A 15,088-nucleotide genomic window follows, 5' to 3' on the forward strand; every position below is an offset into this window, starting at 1 on the left:
TCCAATTTCTCCCTGAGGGGACAGTGATGAGGTGGTTTGTCTAGTTGTGGGGGTGGAAGATGGACCTGGGACATGACTGGTCCTCACATGGCTTTTAACCAGTCCCCCTGTCTTCAGCTCTTCCTTCAGAAACACTGGGTGCCCCCCATCTCTGAACCTTTCCAGTGTCCTACTTAAATGCCCCCCCACGCTCCCCATCACTGTTTCATCTTTTACTCTAAATCATTTATTGCTTGTCCCTTTACTTTCAACTTTTTATTGACACATCGGTTAGATATCACTTCCCCCGTATTCTTTTGGCTTACAGATTTGCATCATTTTCCACCTTTAGGTGAAGTTGGGGAGGGGCCAAGATGACAAGGGGTGTTGGCTTTGCTGTGTTTAGCAGAATCGGCACAGCACAGGCACCATCCCCTGCGGCCTGTATCCCAGCCACGTGAGGTTGGCAGAGCTAATCCCCCATTGAAGACAAGGGGTGAAGGCCCTGGGAGGTAAGGGCACTTTGTCAAGGTCACGGAGCTGATCAGGGCGTAGCTGCAATCTGAACCCAGGCATGCCCCTGAAACTCACACCCAGGCAACCACATCACACTGTCTCTGGTTCCCTGGGATTGCCCTGGGATTCCTTTTTACCACACTGAACAGAATTAATCAGGAATACATACCACACACAATCCCAAGGGGCCATGTAGTTCCGCTAACAGGGCTTTTTTTTCTTCCCTTTGTTCCCTGAAGCAATTATTTCTTCATTTCATTTAAAGACTCGGCCTTCGCAGCTGCTGCGGACAGCTTAGAGTTGTCTGAAGGTTGAAGACGAGAACCAAAGCCATGAGCTTACCAGCTATCAGACCTGAAAGATGTGTCGAGGTGAAATACCTCTGCAAAGCCTCCCCACAACCTGTTTTTTTAAAAGTGCTTTTTCTCTCCAAAATGAGAAAGAACATTTGTACTATACATGCATAAAAATCTTCAGCTCTGGCAGTGTTCAAGACAAGCTTCTTTTTTTTTTAACTGCCCACCCCAACATAGCAGACAGTGTAGTCTTCCAAAGCCAAAATAACTGTGTGTTGTACGTCGATATTTAGAAGTCAGGGATCAGTGTATGTGTGTGGGCTGAAACATGTGCCGTTCTGTCTCCCTTTGGAGAAGAATCCTATGCTAACAGTTAAATAACTTTGTTTTCATACCGAATATTTAAGTTGCAAATTTGAGCCATGTGGGCAGACGTTTGAAATCAAGACAGCTGAACTGCTGAGGTACTTCTGGAGTTCAACCATTTGAACAAAATGTAGATCGACTTCACGGGGAAGCATTCAAGGGGAGTTTTGTAGCCCATCTATGATCTTCCCGTATTTCTCTCTCTCTCTTTCTCTCTCTCTTTTTTAAGCTTTACCGAGACTGCTTTTTTTCTTGGCATTCCCGAAGAGGTTCATACAGTTATTGGCAAGTGTGAAATGCAGTAATACAGGGATTCCAGAAGAAACCCATTACAGCTTTTCAGAGGTATTGAGTAGATTAGTCACTTTTGAAAGGAAAATATTAAGGTATTGTTTGTCTTTAAAGTATTTGTTTTTCTAAGCACAAATACCTTAGCAACTGTGCATGAAGACAGGTTTATTTTGGCAGAATTTGTGGTAAACATTTATGACCAGGTGATGGTACATGTGTCATAGATTCATTTGCAGTTTTCACATATGATATGAGCAGGCCAAGCCCATTCCAAAAGACACTTTGCCACTATGTTTTTCTTCCCCTAAGGAGATCACTGTTTGCAACTATGAGAGTCGCACCAACAGGCATTCTAGACCTGCCCCAGGTGAGGACAGGCAGACACTTTGTTGTCCGTGATGCTTTGGGCTTCCCCTGGCTTCCTGTGGAGGCAGGGCTTCGAGCGGCAGCCCGTCCAGATTAGACCAGGAACTGCAGGAAGCAGGCTGGAGCCCAGACGGCCGAGGTGTCCCAGCTGCTGCCCCCGTGTTACTACTTCGGACCTACGTGAGTCTCTCCTGGTTTGGGTGTGTCTGACAGTTGCAGAAGAGAGTTTGGTGGCTCATCAGCCACAAGGGCAGTTTTTCTTTTGACCATATGTGACCTGAGGTGCTCGATTAAAAGGCAGATTCCTGAGCTCAAGGTTCACTGGTCCGGACTCTCTGGGGCCTGGGAACCTGCCTTTCCCTCCCACCCCAGCCCTCCATTCTTAAGCAAGTCATCATTGGTAGTCAAAGTTTCCAGATTTCCTTGATAATTAGGATCACATGATATTCTCACTGAAGATCCAAATGCCTGTTGTGTCTTCCTGGAACCACTGAATCAAGATCTTCAGAGGGGCGGGGCCTGGGAGCCAGGAAGAATGGAACCTCGTATTCCAGAAAACTTAAGATCTTAAGGCCAAGGTTGCCTGCTGGAAATCATCAGAGGGAAGAAACTGAGCCCCACCCGTGACTGTGCAAGACTTGGCATCTGTTCATTAAAGCATAAAACTACAAGAGACTGAGGAGGACCTCTCGTCTTTGGGTCCCACACAAGTCAAATTAAAATTTTTTTGTTATTTTTACCCACTTACCTTTACATTTCTAAGAACTTTTGAAGCTTTCTAATTCTGCCAAGCGGAAGTCAAGATATAAAATAAATCATTCTGCCAGTGAAAAGATTAGAGGCAACTTTAAATTTATTGTCTTTTCATTAATTATTTCAAGAAAGTACATTTCATTTGCTTTAAACACTTGTCATTTCTCATATTTTATGAAGTTTTTTATTTTATCTACATATAAACTGTGAGCTTCTGAAGTCCCCCAAAACCCTACCGATTGCTGCCCCTGCCCCGGGGTGCAGATCGGTGCCTGGCACGGTAAACGAATGCTACATGGGCGCGGGAAATGCACTTCATTGTCTTCACAGGTTTATTTTCTTTGAGCTAAGACTGTCAGAGTTAAACTTTTTCTCTCTCTTCGGATGGGGCTTCTTATATGTAGTTGCTGATTGGTTTACTAATTTGAGGATTTATTGAGGGAAAAATGCTGATTTTTCTTTTTAAAAATATAGAACCGAGAGACAAAACATACAAGTGTACATACCCACAAAGCGATGTCCAGATCCCCTATTCTGCCAAGGAAAGTTCATGGCTTAAATGGGTTACTGTTAGTAGATGGAAAATTAAGTTAACTGGAATCCCCAGGTCACCAATCGTGCCAATGAACGGAGGTATTAGTGTCCTGTTTAAACTCTCAGAGCTATTAAATTAAATGCTCATGACATGAAACCTCAGAAAAGTCTTATTGTTGTCTAGAAAGATCGTGCACAGGTGTCGCTAGCCTGCTGGAGAATAAAAAAGGCTTCAGTATTCTCAAAAATCATTTCCTCTCCTGAGGAAATGCACCACAGTAAAGCAGCCTTGTCCAGCACAGTAATTGCGGGCTTCCAGCTTCAAAAGAAAACCCTTGAATGTTATTTGGGTTACAGTTTTCGTTGAGATTTTTAGAATAGACAATAATAATTTTGTGTTTGATTAATAAAATAATTCCAGAAAAATACACAGAATGACAATTTAATCCATGTAAACGAAAGTTGTTGGAAACATTTAGTTGCTTGAGAAAATTGTTTCAATTTTAAAAGATGCATGAAGGTTAAGCTTATAAAATGAAAAGAGTACCATTTCATCCATTGCAAAACTCTACATTCCAAGTTGGTGTAGTGGGTCCTTTTCTTGAGTTTATACTTTATCCCCGTGAAAGGAACACTCTGAGAATTCTATTTCAAACACAGAAGGTTGAATATTTATAGAAAGAAAAAACCTTCATTTAAGAGACAAAACTTCTAATTCTCCACAACCGTTTGTCAGAGTGAAAGACATTATTTGATGGCGAAGGCTCAGAAGTTCCTCTGGACCATCGTGTGAGCCCTGTAAAACGGATTCTCTCAGCTGCTCATCACCTGGGGTCTCAGTCAGTTTGGGGTCTGTCATTGTGAACCACCCCATTTTTCCTGTTGAGGACACCTGTCTGAAGTCCCTCTCTCCCCGGTGTCCCACCTAGGTTCCACACAGCATTGAAGGCCCTTGCTTCAGCCTGTGCAGGTGTCTTAGATACCCATCTGTGAGATGACAGGGACACACAGTTGTGTTTGGTGAAGAGAAAAATATATCCGCATAGAGCTACCTGCTCAATTCACATATTCTACTTTGTAAGTTTAGCTCTTCCTCAGATATTTGCTCTCAGAGCCTTTCCTTCAGCGGGGTGTGCTGCCACAGGCGAGCAGAGAATCCCAGGTCTGCTCTTGGCCAAATAGGATTCCAGCAGAGTGTCCAACAGAGAAGACAGCCAGCTTTCCCGTGGCTGACCTCCCTTTACACCATGATAAAGAGCTTAGTCTAAGGATAGGGTGGTGTAGGTCATTGTAAGAAAACGGACACCTGGAGGCACTAACACTTTGTTAACAAAAAGCATGGCTTTCTACCCTGGCTGGTGTGGCTCAGTGGATTGAGTGCTGATCTATGAACCGAAAGATCGCTGGTTCAGTTCCCACTCAGGGCACATGCTTGGGTTGTGGGCCAGCTCTCCAGTTGGGCACGTGTGAGAGGCAACCGATCAATGTCTCTCTTGCACGTTGATATTTCTCTCCCTCTCTTTCTCCCTCCCCACCCCCTCTCTAAAAATAAATAAATAAAATCTTAAAAAAAAAAAGAAGAGCATGGCTTCCAATGACATGCCTTTCTGTTGAAACCTTTCTTACCATACTTTAAAACAACATAATGTTTAAAGGAGTATAATACATAAAGGAATGCATCCTAGGATGTCAAAGAGGAGGGATTGTGGTAAGAAAATATCTTCAAGTACTAACCAAAAGATTATCAAAAGTTCAAAAACTTAAAATGACTCTCTGGGAGTCTTGGGGTCGAGGGGAGAAAATGAAGTGGGGGCCCCCACATTGGCCCCTGACAGGAGTGTGGGGAGAAGACCCCAAAGCAGGCGTCGCCGGGCAGGCCTCTGCCAGCCGTGGGTGCTGGGCCTGCACCTGAGCCCTTTCACCACGTGTGGAATCACTCCAAGGGCCTGTATCTGCTTCATAGTTCAGACACTTAAAGTAGGTGGCCGTCTGCTCCCAAGCCCCCACCAGAACAGGAAAGTTTCCTCAGTGGCTTGCTAGCCCAACAAAGGAGTTCTGTATAACCCCAGTGGAAGAAAAGCAAATGTTGTGCTGTCAAACCTTGCTCAAAATAATACCCAGGATGTGCACAACTGGACTCATGATCTTCTCCAGCCCTGTTATTCCTTCTTTGTTTTCCATTTTGATGAGCAAGACCACCAACTACTCAGTGTCTCATGCCAAATTCTCAGGAGTTGCTCCCAGCACTTCCCTCTCAGTTGGCCCCACGTCCAAGCTGATGCCTCTGCTGGTTGAGTCTCCCTCCTTCGGGTCTGCGGAAGTCCTGCGCTTCTGCCCCTGCCCTCACATGCCTGTCATGTTCAGGACTGTTCCTGTTGTCTCCTAACCTGTCCCCCTGTGCCTCGTTCTGCTCCCTCCCAGCCCGTTCTCCGCACTGGAGCTGAGGCGGGCTTTGGAAAATGTGGATCAGCATTTACCAACCCTTCCCTCCCACCGCCACTTCTCCCCACGTGGTAGAGCCTTGCGGAGGCTCCGCATTGCCCAGCTTCCTCCCGACAACCCTCGGGCCTTACGTGGCCCACTCTCCGCCTGTCTCCTGCCTTCACCTCTCAGAGCCCTGGTCTCCTTACTGGAAAACGGGCAATGGTCCTGGGTGCCTCCCAGTAACTCGGTGGGTTCCTGAAACATCCTATTACTATTTTGAAATTCAATTAAATGTTTATATTAACTTGGAGAGAACTGCCACGCACACAGTACTAAATCTTCCCGTCCAGATATATGGTGTCTTTCTTTATTCCAATTTTTCTTTATAACCCTCAATAAAGTTATGGGATTTTCAAAATACCAGTCCTGTCCAGTTTTATTAATTCCTTTGTTCTCTGTCCATTAGTTTAGTTATGAATAAACGTCTAAGTTGTATTTTCTCAGTGGATATGGCTGATTCATGAGAAAGAGCCTGGAATTTATGAATGTTTTTATTAACTAGCCTCTTTAGCTCAGATTAGTTTTCTGTTGAATGTTTTGTTATTTGCAGGTGAGACATTCTCAGAATCTGCAAGTAATAATTTTGCCTTCCTTAGTTCCTGAAGGAAAACCAAGGAATTGATGGGGTTAGGCTTTTAGTTCACATTTAAGGAGAGGGTGGACTCGGCAGCTAAAGGGAGGCCCATGGCACTAGGTGGTGCAGCAGACAGCGAGAAGTCCTTGTAGCTTAGTCTGAAAGAGGGCACCTGGCTGTGGAAGCAGAGAAGATGGTTTGGAAGCTGGGTCGTCGGTATCCTTGGGCCCTTTTGTACTTACGTAGTCTTAGCTTTATTGCACACGTCTGACTGTGCCCACTGCTCTTAGTCAGATCTGGTGTACATCCCAGCCTGAAACTGAAGAGTTCTGAAACCTCAGATAAATTGCTCAGCTTTTCTGAGCTTAGGTCCTGTCCCCATCGTCATCGCTGTGAGAGTGAAGTCAGTAGGCGGGATCACTGTGGGGACTGGAGGCCATGCACGCAACACAGTGAGCGCAGCGCCCGGTGCACAGGAGGCCCTCCCTAAAGGCTCGGTTGGTTGCTTCCACAGCCCTTGCTGGACACTGTGGCAGAGTCAGAGACTAACCTTTCAGTCCCCTTCACCAACCCTTTCTCCTAGCGTCAGAAGTCCCGACACTTGCAGTTCCCTTCCTCCGCCCTTCTCGTCCCAACTCCTTGCTGCTGCTCCTCTCCTGTCCTTACTGTTCTGCACCCCCGGCATCTTTCCTCTCTCGGCTCTTCTCTGGCCTTTCCATCTCTAACCATCGCTGCCGAGCCAAGCAGGATCTGTCTCCTAAGCTTCACATTTATGCTGCTCGCCCAACTGCTGATTTGCTGTCTCAGCTTGAATCCATGTGCAGCGAAGCCAGAACCTCCTTGTTCGCCCCACTTCAGGAAGTGGCACCGTGGACTTAGTTATTCAGACTGAAATCCTGTTTCTTTCCCTTCTGTCATCACAGCCCCCTTTCTTATCCAGAAGCAAGCTCTGGTAATTCCGTCCTAAAATATATTTCAGATCCCTCCATCTCCACAGCCACCACCCCATGCCACCCGTACACCCCCTCTCGCCTAGCCGCTGTGATAGTTCTCTCTGGAGGGTCTTGTTGACTTGACTTGTCCCGAAGACTGTGCCGTCCGGTTCAGTCTCCACACAGTGGTATAAATGTCTGTATAACATAAATGAGATAGCGCTACTCCCTGCCTAAACCCATCAGTGTCTTCCCTTGTACTTGAATAAAACTCAGTTCCTTATCGTGGCCCCCAAGGCCCTACAGAACTTAGTCCCTTGCTCTATCGCCAAACTCGTGGATTTCTCGCTCCCCCATAGGGCCAGGTCTAGCCACAGCAGCTCTCTTTCCCATCCGTGTGAGCCCCAGGTACTTTGTGGTTACTACTCCCTCCACCTGGAATGGTCTTTTCCCAGCTGTTTTCGGTGACGGAACCCTTAACTTTCAGGTCCCACTCATCCCATCCTCAGACAGCCCTACCTGGCCAGTCCCTCAAATAGCTCTTATCACAGCACCTTGTTTGTTCCCTGAACACTTACCCGATCACAAGGATTGCACTGCAGTCTGGGTGTCTGTCTCCCCCACTAGCACGTAAATTCCTTGGGGCCAGGTGTCCCCTCCATCTTGGCCACTGTTGTGTGCCCAGTGTCTAACATGGTGCCTAATCCAGAATACATGATAGGTGCAGAATGACTAGCTTCTCTCCTCTCCACTCAGCCTAAACCCTGTCCTGATCCTTTGAAGTCCTGCCCTCACTAACCTTCACCAGCTCTCATTTCCAGCTACTCCTTCTCTTGTAGCTCCACCCGGAACCTGTGCTCCAGGAAGCTTCAGTTATTTCATTGGAGATACAGTGGTGGGGACATTCTCCAAAATGACAAGGAAGTTAACCAGAAAAACGTCTCCTCTTTACTTACCTTAAGTTGTGAAGACTTCCATCCTGATTATACCTCCAGACACTACAGAATCTGGGTTTGAAATGGGGTGGATATTGATGGTGCCACACATATCTCACTGATGGCCTAAAAAGGCTGACTTCAAAAGTGAGAGAAAGCCTTCCAGACAGCTTACCGATGACTCAAAATGTGATCCTTTACTCAAATTCTGCCCTGTGTTTAAAGTGCGTGTATCTGTGGCATGAGATACATATTTACTAAACTTCGTTCTCTGGGAGATCCTTTGGTTGGGTGGGGTGGGGAGGACTGAATCACTCCCATTGTCCAGTAAAGGTGGATTGATTACAAGGACACATGTTACCATTGCTAGGAAGCAGGGCAAACCTGTCAAGCCAGCATTGCTCCTTATTTCCTAGTTCAACTCCAGAGAAAACCTGTTTACTCAGTGCAGCCTCGTGAGCTGGGCTGAAATGGGCAGAGGCAGCTGGCCAGCCTGTGGACTGGCTGACCTCTCTGTATGCCCGAGTCACCATGGCTTGGTGGGTGGGATGTAATGTAAACCCACCCCAGCTTGGTAGCTGGGGTGTAAACCACAGCTACCTTGGCTCACCTCTCAACCAGAGCCTTGGTCAAAACAGGTCCCATTTGAAGGGGCTTTGGGCACAGTGTAAAATGTGCCTGGTAAAACCTTAAGAAGAGAATTGAGTATTTATTGAGCACCTACTGTGTTACAGATACTATTTCTAGCACATAATAGATACTACTTACTATTACCCCATTTTATGGGCGAGGTCCAGACAGGTGGAGTAGCTAGCCCCAAATCACACAGACGGGAAGTGGGGTAGCCAGGATTAGAACCAAAGCTCTGTGGCTCTAAAGTCATGAGCTCAACCTTTCCTTACATGTCAGTGACGCTGTCTGAGTAAAGACAGGAAGGTAGCAGCTGTGAGTGGGTCAAGTTGGAAAAGGTGGAATGACCAGGGAGAGGGCACCGAAGGAAGAAGCAGAGAGAGTTTGGTGGTGTCCCTGCGTGAGGTGGGCCGACCTTCTCTGTAGGAGGAATGGGGGAAGCGCCAGGCGGGAGAAGAGCTCAGCTTAGGACCTGAGAGCTAAGAAAGGAAGTCCCCAGGGATGCCAGGAGTGGGAGTGGGGGCCCAGTGAGGAGGGAGGAGGAGGGCTGTGGCATCAGGCACCAATGAAGCGGGAGCTGTAAACAGACCGTGAGCTGTGAGTCGCGCCGTGAGGAGTTTGTGGCTCCCGCGACGCAGCCGTGGTAAAGAAGTCGTGGTGTTTTAGAAGGCTTGTTAAACAGATGTGGACATCGTCAGTAGGTTGGGTTCTGTTCGTGTTTTCGGCACTGGTGGAAGTGATGAACAAAGCAAAGCTGGTCCCAGTATCTTTTAGAACTTTGGTTGGACCAGTCCAGCGAGTGGGTGGCAAAATCTGTCCGATACAAAGAGTAAATCAGGTTGAAATGCAAAGTGGCAGAGTGGTGAAGCTAGATTTGTCAGCAACCTTGACAATTTTAGTAAGAAAAGTCACTTTCTCGCCTGACTTTCTTAGAGAAAAGGCTCGTGACTGACTCACTGCAGTCCTTTCCCAGCACCAGTGTGAGGTTGCAATGATAAAAAGGGGCTTGTGATACGGTTGCTCCAATCCGCTCTTCAGTTCCGCTCAAGAAGAACGGAAAAGCTGCAGCCCTCACATCCAGGAAACTGTCAGAAGAGACCACTTACGAGCAGATTGCCAAGCACGGCAGACTATACACGAGCAGAGCTGCGAAGTTAAGGCCCAGCCACGTAAACACACGCCTGCTCCGTGGTAAGACCTAGCAGCTTGGATTTCCAGGGCCAGGTTCGGAATGAGTAGGGAAGTTGCCAAGGCAGGAAGGCCTCAGGCCAATTATGCAATTAGCCAATAGCCTATGCTGGCCTCCACGTTTGTTTAGATAAATTTTGAAATCATCAGCGAGCTCTTGAGCCAGATTCTCTCTTTGTGAGGAGAAAATCAGACTGTATAAACCCACATAGCACCACACAGCATGGGTGTGGGTCGAGTTCCGCCTCCCGCCCCCGGGGCAGGAGTGGAATCTTCTGTGGAGAGACCTCTGGCTGTGTGTGGCCTGGCAGGGTCCTCGCTGGGTGGGGTGTGGGGAGGGGAGTCCACTGCTAGCGGAGTCGGGGCCTCGTGTCCAGGAGCCGTCATTCTGCCTGCCTGGGCCCTGGTGCTGGCCCCCTTTGAAGGCTCCCCCCACCCATATTCGGGCCTGTTGAGGGGGTGTTAATTAGCAAGGACCGGGGCTCTGGTGGAGGAGGAAGGCTCTTAGCCTCTTCATTCCAAGAAGATGACCTTTCGGGCCCAGAAAGGAGAACTGGGCTCCAGTTGCTTTCATTCGGCACTCAGAGTGCTTCCCACGTATCTCATTTCTCCTCCTGACACCCCTGAGAGGTAAGTTTGTTTGAGATTTCCACGCAGTTATGATTATGCCTATAGATCGGAGTTCCTGGCTCTGTCATTCTAAACCTTGAGTCTCATCCCCATCCCTCTTTCCCTAACATAACTAAAGCCTTTGGGGAATGAAATGTCTCAGGCTTTAGCCCAGCCAAAGGGTAATTTTTTTTCCCTTCCTCTTTTGTTGTTGTTAAGTTTGATTTATTGCTTAGCATTCTAGCCAGGCTCGATGGATGTTCAGAATATTATAAATAATGTGGACTGAAAAGATTGTGCTGAAATGTTTATTGCATTCTTAGAAAGAGAACAAGGAATGGCGTGGAGAGCACGGCTGTGGTGAGGGAGGGGCGTGAAGAGGGAGGGGCCGCGGGTCTTGCTCCCAGGATGTTGTGTTGCGGGGAGCCCATAGAAGACAATGCGTGACACGGAGCAAACTCACAGCAGTCGTGCTGTCAGGAATGCAGAAGCGTTCCAGGGGTGTGAAGAGTGTACTTCAGGAATGTCAGGGCCGTACGGAACTAATCTCTGGACGCGCCCTCTCCCATTTCCTCACCCCCGGGGCTGGAGCAAGGCCACTTAGGAGCAAGCTCTCCGGCATGCTCTGGGGCGGCAGGCGGTGTGGCTCGCTGTGCGTGGGTGACAAAGCACCTCCTTCCCACTTACTCTGCACCCAGAGCTTTAGCATCCCACATCTTTATTCTTCAAGTGCACTAGGAATACAAATGTTATCCAGGACCGGGCCCCTGATGTGGGGACGTAATGTTACATTGACCCACTGGCATCCAGCGATTGCATTTGAAACAAATCACACCAGCTCCTTTCCACCATGTACTTCTTTCCTCACGTTCTTCTTGGGCCTTTTCTTGGGCTTCTGTGGCCCAGAAGAGGGTCAGAGCGCCTCAGCAGTGAAACCCATCTGGCTCAGCCTGATGCCAGATAGAAAAGTCTGGCAGTCCAGTGCAGACGATTCCCTGAGTCCCTTTTTATGTAAGTGAGGGCGGTCTTCTGGCCACTGCAGCGGCGGCTGCTCTGGTCCTGCAGACCTCCTCACAGCAGAACTATCTCTGTCCAGAGGAAACAAGGCCACGCTGCTCTGGGAGTGGGGCTGCGGGTGAATTGTGACAACAAATGAGTTTGTGTGTCAAACACACACCAGCTGCTGCTCTTCCTCATGCGGCTGTGTGTCTCCAGCAAGGACAGTCATTCAGTGCCTCTTTTGCCCCCAGGACAGTGGCTGCCAGCTGGGGACCCTGACTGTCTCCGTAGTACCCAGAGAAAGCCACCGCTCTTTGTATCAGCTAACAGATGACATTTGATTATGTGGCACAGAGAATATCTAGTGAACTTTCAATCCTGTCTGCTAGCCCAGTGTCAAATTTTTGTGTCAGGAGAAGTGCATGGAGGGCTTGTTAACCCCCAGCCTCCTGGGCCACACCCCAGGGCCTCAGGCTCAGTAGGGGTTGAGGTTGCCTTTCTAACCAGCCCTCAGCTGATGCTGATGCACCTGAGGCCATGTTGGGAGTAGCCCTGCTCTAAACATAATGTTTCTAGCAGCAGGCGATTTTGGTGATAACCTTCTCAGGAACATCTGCAAACAGAGGGTGATAAAAAGTCCCAGGGAATGAGTGAAATCTGAACTGGAACTTTTGGATTCAATACAAAAAGGGTCCACTTGGCTGAGAATTCTAAGTCTGAATCATCTGCATTAGGAAGAGACCCATGAACATCTGGTAAAACCCCAGCATTTCACTAACATGTAACTGTTCATTTATTTGAAAGATGCATTAAGAATATATTATCCTAAAATTTTAAATTCAAGTTACTAACCACTAATGGGTAATATATGTTATTTTGAGTTTGGCAATACCAACTTTCCTTACTTCACTTGTATCCTTTTGTATTTCTTTAGAACCAATGTTCCCTAATAACCCATTTCATTGATAGTTTATACTCTTTCATGTATTCTTTCATTTATTCATTTTTCAGTACATATTTATTGAGCACTTACTATGTGCCAAATACTCTTCTAGCTACCAGAACATCCCTACATTAACTACCACCAAGTAAAAATGTCATTTGAAATCCATACTAGTGATTCTTAATATCCAAGCAATATTTTAGTCTAAACAATCTAAGTAAGTGAGTCCAATCAACCAAAACACAAAAACATGTTGAGTGTGTATTAAATGATGTCTCTGCTGGTCACCTGTGTATCCCTGGCTGGGACACAGACATGGAAACGTGTGGTCTGTCCTCTCGGAGAACTCACGGGCTTAAATCATGCACCCAGCCAGTTGTTACTTTACCCAAGGAGTGTGTTTATTTTTGTGGGCTCACTGTTTAGGAGAGCCTAGCAAAAGCGATCCTGACGTGGCCTCGGGCTGGAGAGCCGTGCGTCAGTGGGGAGGAAGTGTGAGTGAGCCGAGGCCTAAAGCGGATCTCGTCCTGCGTGTGCAGAAGCCGACGCAGGGCTCTGGGGCCAGCGATGGTCCCTGGCAAGGTTCAGAGCTGCAGGGAGGGTGGCGCGTGAGAATGGGAGGCTGGGGGTGGGGGAACCGGGCCACTTCATGGGGAATGTGTCACCATCCAGCTTTTCTGTTTTCCTTTGAAATGACTTCGGAAACATCTGACAGACCATGTAAGTCAACAGATATTTCAAAGCCAAGTGTAACGTTTTGAATGGTCTGTTTTACTTTTTTCAGAAGAGTGGATAAGAAGAAGGTGGTCACATCGTTATAATATTATCTTCAAACACCTTCATTATTTGCACTAGCAACACACATTTGAAGGGAAGATATTTCATGGTTTTTGCCTGGTGCGTGATAGGCAGACACCTGACGCTGGCTGGAACAGGTCATTACGTGACCCATGACACACAGTCGTGGTCATCAGTGCGCCTTTCCGCGGCCGTACCTTTATGGTCTCCTCAGGTGCCTTACACACTGACCACCTTCCGGGGAGGGGAGGGGGGACTTCTCCCTAGGCTGCCTTATCCTTAAAGAATGGTGTGAGCCACATTTCTTGTGAGAGGGTCCCAGTCGGTGTCCCTCGGCTGCCGCTGCTTCCTCCCACCTCAGCTCTGCTGCAGGAGTCCTCGGGCCTCACGTACCTGCACACATCCTTCTTGCCAGTGGAGCTCTTGTAGAACAGTTTTAGGCCAATCATGTTCTGGAATGTGTAGCCGCGGGTGTTGCCCATTTTCCCCAGGGGGTTCATTGGTGACATCACCAAAGCTGCCTGATGTCAGAGGGCTCGGGAGGCCACTCAGGCACCCTCGCCACGTGCCGCCACACGGAGGGTTGGCGTCGCCCTCAGCGCACTGGGCGGACTGGTGGCTCTCAGATGACATGCTGTCCACGGGAGGGTGTCTGGGGCGGTGGCGAAGCGTTTGAGCATAGTACTGAGTGGAGATGTCACTCCCGCTGCAGCACACCTCGTGCTAAAGTGTAGCGTCCTTCCCTTCAGTGTAATGTCCCCTGCAGTGTCGCCGTGCATTTGGTGTCGGAGCCCTGCAGCCTTCGTGTCCCTGTGGTGCCTGCATGTTTTCTAGATTCAGCTGCAGCCCGGTGCTACTGCTTTTGGTAGGAGGCCCTTTTTCCATGACCCAGTGCAGAGCAGCTTCCAAGTCTCTTTTTTGTTCTCCCTCTACCAGCCCTGGGCTGCCCATGTGGCTCACAACTCCAATGTCTGTCTTCCTGCCACGAATGAAAAACTAGCAGTGGACCGGTGAGCCTGGCAGTTTCCACGCCATCCCTGCCCCCAAGCCCTTCCCTGCAGCGATGTCTCTGAATCAGCCTGCAGAGGAGGCAGAGCACGGCGGCCTCCGAGGGGGACACCCCTCCCTCTGACAGAGCAGACGTGAACCGCTGCGCTCTCACTCCAGGTATTTGTGTACATTTAGGCATATAGGTTGTTAGGAGAATTTACACAAGCATAGATTTCAAAATCTTTTTTAATGATGGAGTCTTTGGAGAGTGAGGCAGAGAAGATTTTCAAGGAGATTGTGGCAGCCAGTGTGGTCGCACTGGCGCTGGTCATGCCTAAGGGCGGGAAGCTGGCCGGCTTCTCCCCAGAGGCCCCTCCCTTCCTCCCACACTTGGCACAGTGCAGTGGGGAGGGTGCAGACGGCTGAGGTGCTCACAGAGGGGGCAGATCAGTGTCTTCTGCCCATTCATGACTGTGAACACCCCATCTGTACAAGAACAGTTTTCAGTAGGTAGTGAGAGCAGCTAACGTCAGCTGAGAACACGCCATGCGCCAGACCATATGCTTGGCACTAAACTTTTACCTCCTTTCTTCAACATGACCGCTCTGGGAGCTGAGGGTTAGTGGTATTTGCCTGGTTTTAGACTGAGGGTATTGGATCCCTTACCCAGATGACCACACCATGATGTAAATGCAAGTGCTCTGGCTCCTTGGCCCAGGTTGCAGCCCTAGTTGTTATGCTGTACACACGCCTCCCAAAGATGGAAAACTTGTGTTCGTGCACACACACATAGGTTCTCGTCCTTTGTCATTCACTGTACCCTCGGGAACCGATGCAGCAGTGGGGGAAGTTGGTGAGACGGGGAGCTTACCGTCACTTAACAGTGACCACTTGAAAGCAGGCGT

The 15,088-nt window shown here is 48.4% G+C and overlaps 1 protein-coding gene and 1 pseudogene across 1 annotated transcript in view; one reads left to right on the top strand and one right to left on the bottom strand.

Annotated features, from left to right (window-relative positions):
* LOC119063593 (cytochrome c-like) overlaps positions 1 to 13,675 on the bottom strand; it is a 34,488-nt pseudogene extending 20,813 nt beyond the window's left edge.
* The window catches only part of STX8 (syntaxin 8), a 255,335-nt gene that overhangs the window by 227,081 nt on the left and 13,166 nt on the right, over positions 1 to 15,088 (top strand). The gene's annotated exons all lie outside the window — the stretch shown is intronic.

Source organism: Artibeus jamaicensis, unplaced genomic scaffold (assembly GCF_021234435.1).
Source record: "Artibeus jamaicensis isolate MK-2021 breed Jamaican fruit bat unplaced genomic scaffold, CSHL_Jam_final contig_781, whole genome shotgun sequence".
NCBI lineage: Eukaryota > Metazoa > Chordata > Mammalia > Chiroptera > Phyllostomidae > Artibeus > Artibeus jamaicensis.